Source organism: Tursiops truncatus, chromosome 2 (assembly GCF_011762595.2).
Source record: "Tursiops truncatus isolate mTurTru1 chromosome 2, mTurTru1.mat.Y, whole genome shotgun sequence".
Lineage (NCBI taxonomy): Eukaryota > Metazoa > Chordata > Mammalia > Artiodactyla > Delphinidae > Tursiops > Tursiops truncatus.
The window spans coordinates 148,678,927-148,696,838 of record NC_047035.1 but is presented as its reverse complement, the minus strand read 5'-3'; positions in this window follow the sequence as shown (position 1 = coordinate 148,696,838).

Here is a 17,912-nt window from a genome sequence, read left to right as displayed (position 1 = left end):
GAGCTTGTATCCAATAAGGTTGCACTGAAATAAATATTTTTCACCCTCATCACCCTCTGTTACCACAACTTTATTATAGTAAGAACTTAACAAACATTTGTTGGATGAATAAAGAAAGAAGAGAAAGAGGGAGAAATACTGAATTGCAGAGAGTGATGACACAATAAGATAAAGAGGGTGAAATCAGACAAAAATAGGACAATCATAATAATAAATAAAGGGCAATGATTTCTGTTGAGGCCACATTTCAAGTTTCCCAAGAGACAGTATTTATGACTGTATTGACTAATAACAAATTTCTGTTCACTTTAACTTCCTGGTGCAAGTTAATGGAATGAAGAGCAACATACCCCCCCAGGGATATCTGTTGTGTACAAGGTTCAGAGAGAATAATTCGTTTCTTCCACAGTAGAACACTTGTGCTGAATGCAGTTAACTAAGTTTCCCTTCTGTGATGGCTTAATCATATTTCTATAGCTAATTTTATGGGGCTGGGTCTAAAGAGTAAATTATTTGACCTAGTTAGTTGCTTTTTTGACAAGTGACTTTCCTGACCAAGACCCATGTACAACTGGTCTGCCTGTCTGAAGATGGCAAAAGGCCACACAACCTTAAATAGTCCCAGATGGTCACAAAATGCCGGCATGGTTCCCTTCGTCCTCCAAAAGGACTCCACGCTCTTTACTCCTCAAATACCAATAAAATCAGCCTCTCCAATCTGGACCTTCTGATCTTAACAATTATTTCTCTATCCATGGGACACAGACTTTGGAAATATACTTTTATCCTTTTTCAGTTTGTTAAAATTTCATTTAAATATTTCCAACTCTTAAGTTCTCAAGCAGCATGCACTAATTGTGTTTTGGAATTACTAGGAAAAACGAGACGTGGCATCCCACCATCTCCCTAGTCAAGATCCCCAGGGTGGACGTTGTAATTTCTCTCCATCATGTGATTCTTCAGAAACTGCTCTGACAGTTTACCAAGCTAAGCATTCTATCATCATTCTTTGCTCTTATTACTTATGATAGTAAATTATATAAACGCAACATTTTTTTTTCCCATGGTGGATGCCTCAAACAGCCTCTGTGGCATAGCCACTCAGCCTTTCAAACACTTTATTAATTTAAACTAGTGGGGTCATTCCGAGATCTCCGTTAAAAAATAGAAGAAGGGCTTATTTAAAACACAATGTCATAAATTGTTTTTCTCATTTTATTTTTATCTTATCATAGCTGGCCTGGAAGAAAGGCACACACAGTGAAGGGAGCTACTCGTTATGGTTGAAAGAGTATCTCTATTTTTTTCCTGTATTTATGTGTCATTTGTTCCTCTTTCTCAATATATGGAATAATAAGTTCAAATGTTTATCTTCTTCACATTCTTTGGAAACATGGACCTCAGGCAGGCTTCAAGTCTAGACTTGCTGTGAAATATCATGGGAAGGTAAACCTTAATTTCATCTGGCTTTGCAGTAAATATTCAGTACTTGTTATTTACCCCTTACAAATTGGCAAGAATGTAGCCAAAGTCAGCAGGAGTCAGAGCATCTGGTGGCCATGAATACGTGAACAATCCTAAGATATTGGCAAAGGCAGTGACAAATACAGGCGAAATCTTCACTGCACACAGGTGATATTCCTCGGGAGTACTGAGGGAACTGAATATTGAGAAGCTACTCCTCCCTTTGGGAGCAGGCTGGTCATCTCCGTAAATCATCGTATTCTTTGGGACTAAAGATATTAACTCTTGTGATGGTGTCTCTCCATGCCTTTCTGTCAATCACGTTGCATCAAGATCCTTGATAAAAATGTAGGCTTTAAGGGACATAGGCTGGCTTACAAAGATTTATTTTTAAGTAGTGTCTACTGTTGTGAAAATAGAGCTGCATTTGGAAGCAAATTATTGTATCAAGAAGTGAATGGTTTAAATATTTTTATTGAAGTGACATGCAATTGAGAATGGTGTCATCTCTAGAACATAGGGTCACAATTGGCTGCTTCGTGGAATAGCGTAACTGTCTTACGAAACATCAAGATGGCAGGACAGGAAAGCAAACATATTTACGGAAAACAAAGAGGATGCCAGGTTTGCCAGGGTTTCGAACAACCAGTAAATGTTGCCGTTTAACGGAAAATGTGATCATTGGGGGTTAACTTGGTTGATTTTCCAAACTGTCCGCTTTCGTGTTTTTCCCCTTCAAATACCTTGTCAGTTATTGCCCACCAATTGTGCTCGCTTCAGAGCCAACGGCAGGTAATGAGATGCTGATTGGGGATTCTAGAATTCACTTGCTGATGATTATGTGTTATTTTAACAGGAGAATGACAATAATTTCCTGTAATGCCACTTGTTAAAGTAATTATGCTGTAATTGCCTTATCAAGGTGTCATAGAGGAGAGGGGAGAAATTCCAAGATTTCACAGCTGCTGTCTCGTTCCTTTAAGTGTTCTCTTGAAACTGCATTGTCAGCCATTGAGATAAATCCTTTCCCATTGTTTGAAACCTGAACGTTGTTGTCCTGGCTAGGTTATGTGACCTTAAAAGGAGATGTTTCAAAAGTTGATTTTTTTGTGTGTGTCTTTTTTTTTTTTTTTTTTTTTTGCGGTACGCGGGCCTCTCACTGTTGTGGCCTCTCCCGTTGTGGAGCACAGGCTCCAGATGCGCAGGCTCAGCGGCCATGGCTCACGGGCTCAGCCGCTCTGCGGCATGTGGGATCTTCCTGGACTGGGGCATGAACCCGTGTCCCCTGCGTCGGCAGGCGGACTCCCAATCACTGTGCCACCAGGAAAGCCCTTGTGTGTGTCTTAATATAAAAGTTATGTTGTGAATTAAATGCACAAAACTGCAGATACACTGAAATGTGTTTCAATTATAATGGAATCCGAAGAGTTCATTTGTAAAAAATGTGGATTTAAGAAATCAATTAAGGGACTTCCCTGGTGGTGCAGTGGTTAAGAATCCACCTGCCGATGCAGAGGACATGGGTTCGATCCCTGGTCCAGGAAGATCCCATATGCCGAGGAGCAACTAAGCCTGTGTGCCACAACTACTAAGCCTGCACTCTAGAGCCCACGAACCACAACTACGGAGCCTGCATGCCACAACTACTGAAGCTCGTGCACCTAGAGCCCGTGCTCCGCAACAAGAGAAGCCACCGCAGTGAGAAGCCCGCGCACCACAACGAAGAGTAGCCCCCGCTCGCCGCAACTAGAGAAAGCCCACGTGCAGCAACGAAGACCCAATGCAGCCAAAAATAAATAAATAAATAAATAAAAATAACATGCTATAAAGGGCATGTGTTTCTAAAATGTATGAGCCAAGGACGTGTGTTTTTCAGTTAACATTCAATTGAAGATGCTGTCCATAGTATTGAAAACAAATTAACACTCTTTTTGACTTTATAGTAACACAGTGAAGATAATTTGTTCATTTAAGTAAGCCCTTATCCCTTTAGTATAGTTATCAATAATACAAAAATGTTTGGTGAGTATGGGACCCTCTTCTAAAATATTAAGCAAAACGCTCCTAAGTTGAGGAAATTCAAATATGTTTTCTCTGCACACACCAAGCTTGCGTTCTGTTTGGAGGGGGAGACAAAAGAAGTATAAACAAGTACAAAGACAGCGTAGTAGATGGTGGTGAGTGGTAACAGTGAAGAGTAAGGCAGAGGCTAAGCCAAACGTCATGGAGGGAAGGTTGGTATTTTCCAGACGGAGGCAGGCAGATAAGGCAACTTTGGAGTCCAGACCGGAGGCTGTTGAAGAGTTAGCTGTGTGATCCCAGGTTGAAAGTTGTAAGTGAAAGTGCAGAGATCCTGATGCATCTTGAGACCCATGGCGTATTTGAGGAACGGCAGGCGGGGGCGGGGGGGGGGGGCACCGTGGCTGGACTTGGCGGAGGGGGGCAGGGGCAAGAGATGAGTTCAGCGAGGAGAAAGGGGCCCAGACGGTGGAGGGTCTGTACCGTAGGCGGTGGGGCTTTTCCTCTGAGAAGGATGGGTACCCATGGGGACGTCGGGTGGACGTGGTGGACTCTACAGCCTTACAGATCATCTGGCCACCGAGTAGAGAGCAGACTGCAGGGGGTGGAGGTGAGGGTTCCAGCAAGTGGACCTGAAATAAGGCACAGGACTGGTGAAATGACGGTGGTGGCTTGGCCCCTGCACGTGTAACAAGAAAGGGCGGGAAGTGCCCCTGCAGGACCCCCTGATGGACTAAACGTGGGGGAGACCAGGGGCTCCTAGCCTACTTACCTAGGAAATCAGAGCTGCCATGGTCTGCCTGGAGGAAGTGCAAGGAGAGTCTGGCTTGGAGGGAAAGACCAGGAACTCGGGTATAGACGTGTTCCCTTTGAGTGGTTACTGAGTCACTAAGTGGGAACATCAGGAGGGCTGTGTACGTGACTCTGGTATTCAGGGAGAGCTGGCAGGAATTCCTGTGTTTTGTGTTTTAGCAAGGGATATTTAAAATCACATATATACTAATAGAAATGATTCAATAGAGAACAGTGTGGAAATGAGAAGGAAACACCAAAAACAGAGCACTGAGGGATGGAGCAAAGGGGATGGGACCAAGGACAAACTTGTTTCATAGAAGAAGTGTTCCTCTTCTTTTTTTTAATTTAATTTTTTTTATTGAAGTAGAGTTGATTTCCAATGCTGTGCCAATCTCTGCTGTGCAGCAAAGTGACTCAGTTATGCACATACAGACATTCTTTTTCTTTTTTAATCTTTAATTAATTTATTTATTTAATTTTGGCTGTGTTGGGTCTTCGTTTCTGTGCGAGGGCTTTCTCCAGTTGCGGCGAGCTGGGGCCACTCTTCATCGCGGTGTGCGGGTCTCTCACTGTCGCGGCCTCTCTTGTTGCGGAGCACGGGCTCCAGACGCACAGGCTCGGTAGTTGTGGCTCACGGGCCTAGTTGCTCTGCGGCATGTGGGATCTTCCCAGACCAGGGCTCAAACCCGTGTCCCCTGCATTGGCTGGCAGATTCTCAATGACTGTGCCACCAGGGAAGCCCAACATTCTTTTTTTATATTCTTTTCCGTTATAGTTTATCACAGGATATTGAAGATAGTTCCCTGTGCTATACAGTAGGACCTTGTTGTTGTTTATTATGTATAGGATGGATAAACAACAAGGTGTTCCTTGTCTTTGATGCATGTGAGTGAGACGGGAGTGCAGCTGGGTGAGGTGGGGGGTAGAACAGGGCATTTCTGCCTCATACACAATTGTGGGGTAGAATCTTGGGAAAAAAACCAATATAGGTTTCCTCTTACCCACATTTTAGATCCTGCATCCTCTCCTCTATTAATTCTCCATTAGGAAACTAAGCTTTCCTGCCTCAGGAAAGGGAACGTAACCAATCTTACCCTCTTGATTTTTGAGCTCCTAATTAGACACTTTAAAAAATGAAAGCTGAACAATCGTTTGAAAGTCAAAGCACTGTTGATTCCTAAGAGCCAGCCTCTTTTGAGAAGAAGTTTTTAATCTTCAAATTAAAAATAGCTTTGCAAACTATATCAGTAGTAAAACCAGAGGATTCAGGGCATAGACTATAAACTCGACGGAGTTGAGGAGAATCTGAGCAGAAGGAAGGGGTGTTTCCCCCCTGCTGCAAAGTGGGAGTTTGATCATCAGGCCGAAAGGAGATGCTACGGGTATCATACAAACTTAGATGCTTGGGGGGCACCTAGATGGGCCCCAGTGTCTCAGCACCTTGGGGTGAAGCCATGTGGGAGAGGGTGGTGATAGAGATGCCTGACAGTTTCAGGGTCAGCAAACAGGGAAGCCTCCTGCTTCTGTCTTAGGTGTAACCTAGGAGATAGCAGTTCTCTGAGAAAAGCCTGGATTCTGTCCAGGTTACTGAGAGGTAGAGGTGCTGATGGCAGGCGGTGAGCATGAGACCAGTGGGAAAGCAGATTCCTGGACCATTAGAGCCGAGCCACTGCGTCTGGGCTACACTTCACGCTGCCCCCTCCTAGCCATGAGATCTAGTGCAGGTTACTCACAACTCTGCCTCAGTTTGTTCGCCTGTAAAGATGGGAAAATAGTATTTCCCTGACGGGTTTATACAAATGGAAATCTGTGCACATGGTCTGTGGGCTACACAAATACAACAGGAACGAATGGGCAGAAAGAATGTGGATGCTGCTGGTGGCTCGCTGAAACTGTAAAGACAGAGACAAAGACAGAGACAGAGACAGAGACACAGAGAGATGCCTCCTGACCTCTTGGGTCACACACACATTTCCTTCCAGACAATAAGGGAAAGATTCTAATTTTTTGAGGACATTTTTGCTATTAATGATTTTTCATCCTCTTCCCATCTGATTCTTTATTATAATTTGCACATAGAAAGAAACTAGAGATAAACAGTTAATGAATCTCCATTTTGGAAATAAAACTGACTCATGATTTTACTTATTTCTGACTATTTCTTTATAACCTGGTAGATCCCAGGTTTATAGAATGAAAAATTATGGTTAGAAATCATTTATTTTGAAAGTTAATATTCTGATACTATCCTTTCGATGTTGTGCCTACATGTGTTAACATGGGTTCAATGACTATAGAAAAGCATATTTGGCTTTAAAACATTATGATTTAAAAACTGGGAAGGAATGTGGCCAGTGATAAAGTCTTCAGTTCCTACAAATCACATGATAATGATTTCAGAGAGGGAAGGCCTGATTAAAGGAATCTGTGAGTCAGATTGGCCATTTCCTCCCTTTCTCTCCCAATTTCTCCATTAAATGGATGCTTTGTTTTCTCTGACTGACAGGTTTGCTTCTTCTTGACATTTTCTTTAAAAATATGAAGAGTTTAAATATCTGGGATCCTACGGACTCTATTAAAGCAAATAGCATGAGCTAAGATATGAATAAAACTAAAATCAAGTCGAGGAGTAGCTCTCAATAAGCATGAAAACACACCCAGGTCTCTGCCCTCTCTGCTAACCCTATTTTAATTATTTATTTATTTTTATTATTATTATTTTTTCCATTGACTTTGGTCACTCATTCTGCTTTTAAAAAGGAACAGCTTTCTGTTGAGATATGAAATTCACACTAAGCTATAAAGAATGAGTTCAGAAGTGACCTATACAGACTGTGTAATTGTGCCTCTTTTTCCTTCGCTGGTTAATCTGACTTTAAATTATCCAATACACAGTACCTATCTTTTAATACTCAGGATTCTTCAGCTAGAAATTAACACTTCACTTTCATTCACCAAATGAGTGAAGCAGCATTAATACATTTTAAAATAAAAACACTCTCCAGAACATTCTATTTTGATATGGTATGATTTTAAATATCAGAAATGAAGAGAAGAAAAGCAGAGCACTAAAGAAGGTGCTTTATAATTCACTTGACTATTTTCCAGTAGTTCTATACACAATTGGAGATTGCAGATGCAGTGGTTATGAAGACACAAAAGTGCTTGATTACCACACAGTTTTCCAGTGAATGAGGGAAAATTAATTTATCAGCATTACATTTAGTAATAAACATTTAATGGCATATTCTTTTCTAACGCATTTCAACCACATGCTTTTAAGACTGTGTCTTGCCAGTTACATAACATTTAACCAGCACTTTCTGCATCATGCTTTGGAGCTGGAGGTCTGTTTTTCTTCCTATGATCCAAAAGAATAAAGATACCTCTTTTGATACCAACACCTAGGTTTCAGAACTGGTGAGCTTGAGTCTTGCATTATTTTTTACTTTTTTTTTTTTTTTTTTTAACATTCTGAGGCACAGTACCATTTAAATAATAGGGTAGAAAATTATATAATATCTATTTCAAACCCCAATTTCTTCTTTCATTATCCTGCCAAATATTTTTAGAGGTTTCTTTTAATTCTCTAAAACATTTTATGAATGCGTGGTATTGTAGAGTTACATCCTAGGGAAAGTTTCTCGTTTTTCATATGAAAGGAAACTATGACATGAGTGGGTGGGGCTATTTTCTCAAACATGAATAATATCTTAGAAATAGTCATTTGAGACAAGGTTCTAATTTATGTTCTCTGAATTTCTGCTATTTCATTGGTTCAGGTGGGTTTTTTTATATCCTGCAAAATAATGTTCCTAAGAAATGTTGGCTAGCCAATGGTTTTCAAATACCCACTTTTCATTGAATCTATGGTGCTATTGATTGAAAAGTGCACCATCATTTTATACCACATTTAGAAAGAGAAAATGTTGCTAATTAAACTATCACCTAGAATTACTAACTGGCTTACCAGACAAGGCTTTTAATATTTATTTAAAAATACTTTTATCCCACATCTCTCTTTTTCATACATAAAACAGAGTATAAATTAACCAAATTGGTATTCTCAAAATTTCTCTCCTTACACTGGGGTTTCTGAATACATTTTTCATTGAGGTGTTACGTCCATGTACTTCCTGGGAGCTTGGCAGTTTTCTTTATGCCATTTAAGCACAGACGATCCAGCACTTTCCGTGTGCTCTGTTGTTGCCCCAGAATTTTCTTCTAAACCATTGGCAACCAGTCTGTATGTTTTGATGAACATGCCCAGTTAATGGTGACTACGTTATGACTAAGAATCACAGCAACTAAGATGTGTTTGTACTTCAATTGTGATAAGAAAAGAGAGAGAGAGAGGGTCAGGAAGAGAGAGAACGTCTATATACATAGAGAGAAGGAGATTACATATATATGTGTATATGTATATGTTTATTTATATATCTATAACTACATCTCCCCTATTGGACCTGTTTCTCTACAGAACTTTGGGGAATACATTCCATGTGTTCATAAACAAAACAATAGCTGGACATTCTGCGCAATATTCATACAAAGGACTATTCCTCAGCAATAGTACACACAATGAGGTTAAACCTCAAAAACAACATTTTCAACTCAGTATTAGCACTCGGTTGTTGCCCAGTCATTTTATGAATTTTGCCATTCTCTCTTTTGTTCCGCATCTATTTGTTGACAGAATAATAGAATAAAAAATTAGAGCTCTGAGCATTGAATGACGGTTGATGGTCCAAGTGGATAAGCCAGAGATTACTTCATCTCTATTCTCAATTCTATTAGCATCTCAACCTCTACTTCTGAATAGTAGATGTGAAGAATGGATGGCACTGCATGTTGTAACATACACACAAAAAAGTGAAGATACACAGTCATTTGGTCAAAGTTAAGAACTAAAGTAAACAAATATTTTCATAAACTATTGACCTAAATTGGTCATACTAAGGAAGAAGATGTGTGAGCAGATGGTGAAGCTGGGAATTGGTGAACTGAATCAGTACTGAACACTCTGGGTCTTTTTAAAATTAGAAAACTTGTAATCAGGAGCCTGAAAGCTAATAATTAAAAGTACTAGCAACATTATGTAACATATCTATTTCATCTTGTTTGTTCAAGTGAATTTGATTTTAAAATACTTGCAGGTGGTAATTTTTCTTTCAGAATAAGCAATTATAAGGCTTGATGAAGTAAGGGCAGCTAGAGAAATTTATGGCTGTGCAAAAACAGACCAGATCCTCAAGATTTTTCCAACCATATTTTGTGTATATTTGGTTTATTCATTTTACATTTTAGGTGAAGAGTTTATCCTTTATGCTCAGCATATCAGAAACACTTGACCAAATTCTTCTTAGAGACAAGTTATTTCAGATGTCTCCTAAGGATTACCATGGCAATATGTTGGTAAGAATTGTGTGCAAGTTTTGTGTTTAAATATGTTCAACTTCAGAGTGGGTCCTGTGGTTTGGGGAGACTCACCACACGTTTTGTTCATCAAAGTGTAGGTGGCTACCTACTTAGGGGCTCTGGTCACTACCTGAACTATTGTTTGTTTTTCAATAAGTTTAGTACAAAATTATATCAGAAAAGATGTTTCCTACTGTCTTAGTCAACTCGGCTGCTATAATAAGTCACTACCGACTGAGTGGTTTCATGACAGAAATGTATGTATTCCTCCCAGTTCTGGAGGCTGGATATCCACAATGAAGGCCCCAGCAGATCCAGAGTCTGCTGAGGACCCACTTCCTGCTTCATAGAAGGCTGCCTGAGTAAAACACTGTAAGACCTCTGTGTGCATTTCTATCAAAGGCAAATCAACCTGTATGGTGTTACTTAATTCTGTTAGCAAGATCATTTTCTACGTGTGTTGGATAGCACTCCCTCCACCAGCCCAAGACACCCTCAAATTGAAATTTTCCTTTATAGTCACTATCTCTCCTAGGATGGTAGCAGAAAGCTAAGCAGATTAGGCCTAATGTTCTACCCACTATGACCTGGGCACTTTCAGAGGAAGAATTTATTAAGTGTGGACTTGGAGTTATGTGGTCCCTATTAAACGTGATGACACTACTTTTTGCTTACAGTATAAATGAGTTGAACTGTGCTTTTCTTATTTTGTCAGTTTGCACATTTTCTAGACTCTGGATATTCTGAATAACAAGTTAAAATATTTGTATAGTCACCTAAAAGCATATTTTAAAGATTAGGTGGATCCCAGCTGGAGAGGGAGAGATGGAGAGTCCATCCTGGGCCTGCCCTTCATTAATCATGTGACCTTGTGGGGGTCATTTCCTCTTCCTGGGCCTCCTTTTGTGACTTACAAATAGAAGGTGGGTGACTACCATACATGTTGCTTAAAATGCTATGATTCTCCCACTTCACTTTAGCCCAGACGGTTTAGCTATCGCTTAGACCCATTTTATTCACTGCTGTGGCAATATCGGTATTCGAGACAGAAGCACCCAGCTCAAGTATAAGTGGCACTCACCCCAGGGCTCAGATGTGTCCAGAGGAACATTCTCAAGGAAGCAGATCAGCAAATACGTGTGGTCTATTAACTGGGGGGTGGGGGGGGAGAGATTGGGAGTTTGGGGTTGACATGTATACACTGCTATATTTAAAATAGATAACCAACAAGGACCTACTGTATAGCACAGGGAACTCTTCTCAATACTCTGTAATAACCTAAATGGGGAAAGAATTTGAAAAATAATAGATACATATCTATGTAAAAATAAATCAAATAAACTACAAATGCCAAAAAATAAAAACAAAGGAATAAACAAACAAACAAACAAAAAATGCCTCCACAATCAGTGGGGAGGGCTGTGGTTAGAACACATGACCTGTCACTGAATTACCCTCCACACTAACCCAACAAGTCATGGCTGAGGGCTAGATAAAGAGAAGCTACTCACAAAAACTGAAAAAAAAAAATCATTGTGACCTTGGGACTCTGTTTTGCAGTGTTGATGTGTTTCATCCTCTGGGGATGAGGGCAGTATTAGGGCTGAGTGGCTTCACCCACCTTTGATTCCAGTGTTGTAACATTTTGTCAACCAGGTGGCCTTGTGCAAGAGCTTTATGGGCTACAGGCTGATGGCAATGACACAGAGTATGCCTTCAGGAGGCTTTGAAGCAGTGGACTCCCCAGCTGTCAAAGTTCCCATCAACGGAGCATGTTTGGAGACTTTCTGAAAGGTGTGGCTGTGTGTGGACACCACCCAGTAACCCCAACCCAAGTGAGGAAGACTTGATGGGGATGGAGTGTCCCCAGTGGTAGTAGTGGTACATTGATTACTATTTGTGTGACTTCATTTATATCTCTAGGCGAGCATGATCTGGGAAGCACAGGCTTTCAGACATCAAGCAGAACTGAGCTCAGAGACAGAAACAATTCATAGTCTGTGGTTGATAAATAAAAGTGGGGATTATGCTGCCATGTGCCCTTGGTCAGCATCAAGATTGCCAAAGCAATTATACACTTGATAAAATGGTACCTGAGAAAGCCTGAGGGCGATTGTGACCCTTCCTTAATCCAGGTTCTCTAAGATGTTTCCAACAGTAAGAGATCTCTAGGAAGCCTTATTACTCTGCTACATTATATTTCACTGCACAAAACAAATTGTGAATACAGGATCCACCTATTGGATGATATCTTCCTACGAAATTGTCCTTGAATACACTGTTCCATCTTTTCTCCATTATATTTATTGAATTCAGCTGCATCCATGTAGTCACCCGTCTGTCAATCTTTACCAATATTCATGAAGCATCTACTCTGTATTAAACATCTTGCTTTGCATGGGAGAGAGAAGATTGGTATAACAGATTACTGGAAAACATCTTTTCGGAAGAACTTGTATTTTTTTTAATGAACACTTTGTAACAATTTATATTTTCTTTTTTCTCTTGATTGCTAGGAAGTTGATATCAATTATTCATACCCTGAAGAAACAGTTTTATTATGGATTCCAGGTACAATTACCTTCTGTTTGCCTTATCTGGTTTCTGATTTTTTTCTTAAGTTTTAATTTCAATTATTTATTTGTATATGATATTTCATCCTAAGACAGAGAAATTTTTTTGAGAGCAGGGAAGGTATGAATTCCAAATTAGCAAATATCTTCCATCATACCTAATGATAGAGCTATAAGGAAATTAGTGATTTTGAACAATTCCTTTCTGATCCAAGAAACAATTTTCTAAGTCAGGAGAATGTTGACCAATTCTTACCCCTTGCAGCTTCTTGGGAAATAGCTTTAATGGAAACAGGTAGTGACTGTGGATATCAAACATGAAACTTTGTTCTCTCCAGTGACTTTCTAAATACACTCTTTGCTGGGCTTGAATTTCAATCAAATGCTGTCAAATAAATAAATCTTCATGAACAATCTTTGTGTCATTATTTATTGTACTGAATTTCAGCTAGTAGAAAAATACTACTCTTTGAAACAACAGAGAGTTTTAATTTGTTGTGTTTTATTTTTCTTAAGGTTGTGCTGGCACTTATGTTCAAATGTTTCTATCAAATAAATGCATTTGGAAGATTTTGCTGGGTATGTATTTATCCACTCACCTAAAACAAAGTGAAAACTATTTAGGGTACAAAGCCTAAAAAGTTGAACTACACACGTGCCATCTGGCCCTTCAGATTTACTACTGTTAAGAATAACTTTTATTGTCATTCCGTCTTCAATATTTTTTAATGATTTTAATTATTATCCACAAAACTACAAGAGCAGGGGCAGAGGATAGCATATATCAAAGGGAAGTGAATGTAATTCCCACTCTTCTTTTTTTAGTACCAGCTGCATTTCACTCTAAAAACCATAAATAGCTTTATTTCTCCTTAATGGAGTAATTTATATAGTACCTAGTATCTTCATTGACAGCACTTTTTATCCTGTAGCAAATGTGCGGCATTTAGCAAATCAATTACGTGAGTTATGAAGAGCAACACAAGGCCCCACCGTCACTCCATTCTTCTCAATAACAAAGGAGAAAACACATTAAAAACTAGCATTGATGGGTTGTTGTGAGATTCGGTCAATGAACTCTCCCAGAGTTGAAATTAAAAGGCAGTTAGGAGAAAATTGTTTTCTCTGGTCATCAGTCACAATGTGAAAGGCCTTTTTCACCATGATTAATTAAAAGCCAAAAAGAGAGAGTGCGGAGGGTGTGAACTTTAATAAAGTATCCAGCTGGTTTGCGGTAACATCATGAGTTAATGGACAGTGGTTTGCCTTGACTAAGTGTTATTGCTCCAGTCCATAATTTCATCTTGAAAATGGGCAAGGGAGTGAATCTTCCTCTTCGTAATTGAGTATTGATTTGAAAATAAATGGCAGTGAAACTCCCACTGAACTGTCAAGATTTATTCTGGACAGCGCTGACAATAAGTGATTTCTGGTTCTTGGGAAAGCTATGGATCAGCTCGATACTTAAACACATAGAGGACCAGAGCCATCTGTCTTCCGTTTCATCAAGTTTCCGAGGTCAGCAAGATGACACAGCTTGGGACCTGGCGCTCATGTCCTCTGGGCCCGGCTAGACTCTGGTCATGAACCTCCTTTGTAAAATGCTTCCTTGAATTTGGGAAGCAATTTTAAAACAGCAGGTGCAGACATTTGACTCTTCTTCCAAAGAATGACTTCTTTCTAAATACTGCACTTAGGGAATACTTTTCAATGGAAGGGACTTAAAATGTCATTATAAATGTTTCAACGCGGCCTGATAGATTTCCTTTACACGTGGTAAGTGGTATAATTGGGTGTGATCTAACTAGGCACAGAAATTACATCCTGTAGTTTAGTCTCCTCTGTGTTCATGGATTGTCCAGCATCATCGATGAATGCTGCAGACAGCAGTGAGAGGTGAAAAAAAAATGTGGAAGGAGATTGAGAGGGCTAGGATGAGATTCTAAAACAAGACTGTCCTTTTACAAAATGCTGCTCGATCGATAAATCCTTGGGATAACACATCAGTACTCATTCTAAGCATTCAGAGCTATGATCTTTGTTTTCTTGATAGTAAAGACCTTTTAAGACAAAACTTCATGTTTCATTCATTTGCACAAGATTCCTGAAATGATAGTTAGCATGTTCACATTAGCAGTTTTCGGTTACACCAAAATGAGGACAAAATGCTGTTGTGGGAAAGATGTCTTTGTGTGGCTTCCCTTCTAATTGCCAAGCTCTGCATAGCCCAAAGTGTTTTGTTAATTACACAAGCAGTGTATCCAATACATCTTCTGATGGTTGAAAAAGAAAAAGTGCTTTCCCAGGTGATTTTCTTTGTTAAGATGGAAAACTTGTTATGTTTATTTCACTTCAGAAAAACTCATTTGGAAGGGCAATAGTTTTTGGACTATCTGGGCCATGAAAGAGCATTTGAAAGTCATAGAAATGCAGAAAAGGCCCTGTCTGGGTCATATAGTTCCCATCCTCCTTTTCCCCATCTGTATATAAATTTTATTAGACAATAACAATGTCTGGTGGTACCAATTAAAACAACTAAATGGAATCTTATAAATTATTTTTAAATTGTGGACACGTTGTGGATGGCTATTGAAAAAGCTCAGTTTAGTTTCCCAACCGCGACATTCCTACCTGGAATTGCCCTGCACAGATGAGGGTAGCAGTGTCCCCACTCCTGGGGGTCTCACCTTGATATGTTCCTACTGGATAGAACCAGATCTGTGGGCTTTTGATGCTATGTCAAAGTTATGAACAATTTTACATACCAGAGGTATATCTTGCAAAGGTGTATTTAATCCATAGATGAAAAATCACCTTTTTATTATAAAAATGGGGTTGAACATTTACAGAAGTATAATGAAGAATATACGCAAGTGAAAATAATTACCCTATAGTTGATAAGTTGCACGTTTGGATTGTCATGGGCATACTTTTTCAATATTTCTGAAAATTGCACATATATTCAAGACTGGTTTTTATGAGGGCAGCACTCAAAAATAGTATGCTTTTTAATGAGGATTAACTATGAACTATATTTGTATTTTCAGGGACAACAGTATTTATTTATTTTTTTAAAAACATTTTTCAGTGTCTATAAACAAAGTTTTATTGGAACACAGACATGTTCATTCATTTACATTTTGCCTATGTTTTCATGCTACAAAGGCAGAGCTGAGTAATAGTGACAGAGACCTATGAACTGCAAAGCCTAAAATATTTACTACTTGGCCTTTTATAGAAGAAGTTTGTTGACCCCAGGTCTAGAGGAAAGAGGAGATTTATGAGAGAACAGTGAATAAAGCTACAGGTACTTCGTACTATTCTTGCAGTTTTAAAATTACTTGATAAAAGTGATTTTGTTCACAAGTAACTCCACATTGTTTTTTTTTTTGTTTTTTTTTTTGCGGTACGCGGGCCTCTCACTGTTGTGGCCTCTCCCGCTGCGGAGCACAGGCTCCGGACGCGCAGGCTCAGCGGCCATGGCTCACGGGCCCAGCCGCTCCGCGGCACGTAGGATCCTCCCGGACCGGGGCACGCACCCGTGTGCCCTGCATCGGCAGGCGGACTCTCAACCACTGCGCCACCAGGGAAGCCCACTCTGCATTGTTTAACTCACCAATTAAAAAATCCTGCCATTGGTTTTATTTTGTCATAGAAGTACAGGAATTGAGGGAGACGGTAGACAGGGTTTCGGTTAAAATGGAGAACACTACTTTAGTCTAGTGGAAACAGCTACCCTTTAGGCAGAGAGGATGAGATGAACTCCCCGCAAAAGGTTATTTTTTCCACATTGGACAACAGTATTTAGGCTCAAGCAGAGGTAACCACGACTATGACGTGCTCATAGGAAACACAGGGAAGCTCTTGACCTTCCTTTAATCTTCACGGAACACTGTGAGGTCCTTGTTATTATTATCTCCCATCTGTTGAGGAGGAAACTGGTGCCCAGAGTCATACAGTCCATGTGGAGTAGAGAAAAGATTCACACCCACATCTAAAGCTCCAGCTTAACTCTTAACTCTACCTGTACTGCAGACAGAAATCGTGGAATTGTAAGTCCTGAACAGGACATCACGATTCTGTCTCCAGAATGAAGCCAGTCTTTTGCCTTATTCCCACGTGAAATTCAGCTCAAATCAGAAGAACTGTAGCTATATTCTAACGATACTTCACCTTTCTATCACTCTACTGTGAGGAATTAGTGTCGTTCTGGCTATAATTTTGGAACCAAAATTTAGGTCATCCTCTCCACTTCCCACCTTGTGCTGCTCATTTATTTGCTTAACGGAGAGACTCGCATGGCTGGGAACTTCACACGTAAAGAATGTGTCACTCCACCCTCAAGTAGAATATCTGCCAAGCCATCGTAGACTGGGGGAGGAGAAAAAGGCATTGATATTTCTTTAAACATTTAGCTAAGGGAATTCCATCACTAGCCAAGTCTTCGTTAACCAAAGTTACACATTTATTTTTTATAAAAAAGCAAAATAAAATAAAAATTAACAAAAAACATAGTACAGGGCTTCCCTGGTGGCGCAGTGGTTGAGAGTCTGCCTGCTGATGCAGGGCACATGGGTTCGTGCCCCGGTCCGGGAAGATCCCACATGCCGCGGAGCAGCTAGGCCTGTGAGCCATGGCCGCTGAGCCTGCGTGTCCGGAGCCTGTGCTCCGCAAAGGGAGAGGCCACAGCAGTGAGAGGCCCGCCTACCACAAAAAAAAAAAAACCCCAAAACAAAAACCATAGTACAGCATGAAATACATGTATGTAAAATGCATACAGTAGTTAGGGACTTATAATATTTTAAAATACAAAAAAAATCACATAAACTAAAGAAATGTAAAAAAAAGTAGTAAAGTGTTAAAAGAGCTTGTTCTTGCTGTTTAAAAAATATTTTTCGAGCTGAGGTCTCCAGTTTTTGAACACCAGAATAAAGCCTGTGGAAGCAGACAGTGTCTACTGTCTGCTCTGCTTTCTAAGTGGTCCAGCAGCATCTGTCTCTGAGGCTGCAGGCATCTGTAGGGTCAGCAGCTCTGCTTGGCTGGTGGGGCTGCTGGAAGTTGGATGAGAACACTCTGAGGTCACTTTTTTGCTCAGCAGGAAGCAGCGTCGAGTTAGATTTGAGCCGTCTGCAGTAAGCTTTGGTGGAAATAAAGGCAGCACCTTCCCCCTGTCCAAGACTGGACCTCGGCTGGTGATGGAGGGCACCTGACATACTTCACTCCCAGTGCCCCATCCCCGCTTTCTTTCAAACCAGTTCATGCTGTGTTTTCTCAGGACCTCAAGCTCAGGTTCAAATGAATGAAACTTCGAGTTATTTGGTTAGAATGTTGATGACCTTCGATTCAGGTCTTGAACTTCCTCGCTCTTGGTTAGAAGCCACTCAGATACATTAGAAGAGGGATGCTGAGTCCATCTAATATTTTATTAAAATATTTTAGATATTCCAGGTTAAGGTCTCTTCATTTCAGATATTCAGGTCTTCAAAGTCAGGGCCCATGTTTTCATTTGCAATTTCCTCTATTTTTGGTTCCCCATTTTCCCCATATTGTTAATTTTTTTTAACATCTTTATTGGGGTATAATTGCTTTACAATAGTGTGTTAGTTTCTGCTTTATAACAAAGTGAATCAGTTATACATATAC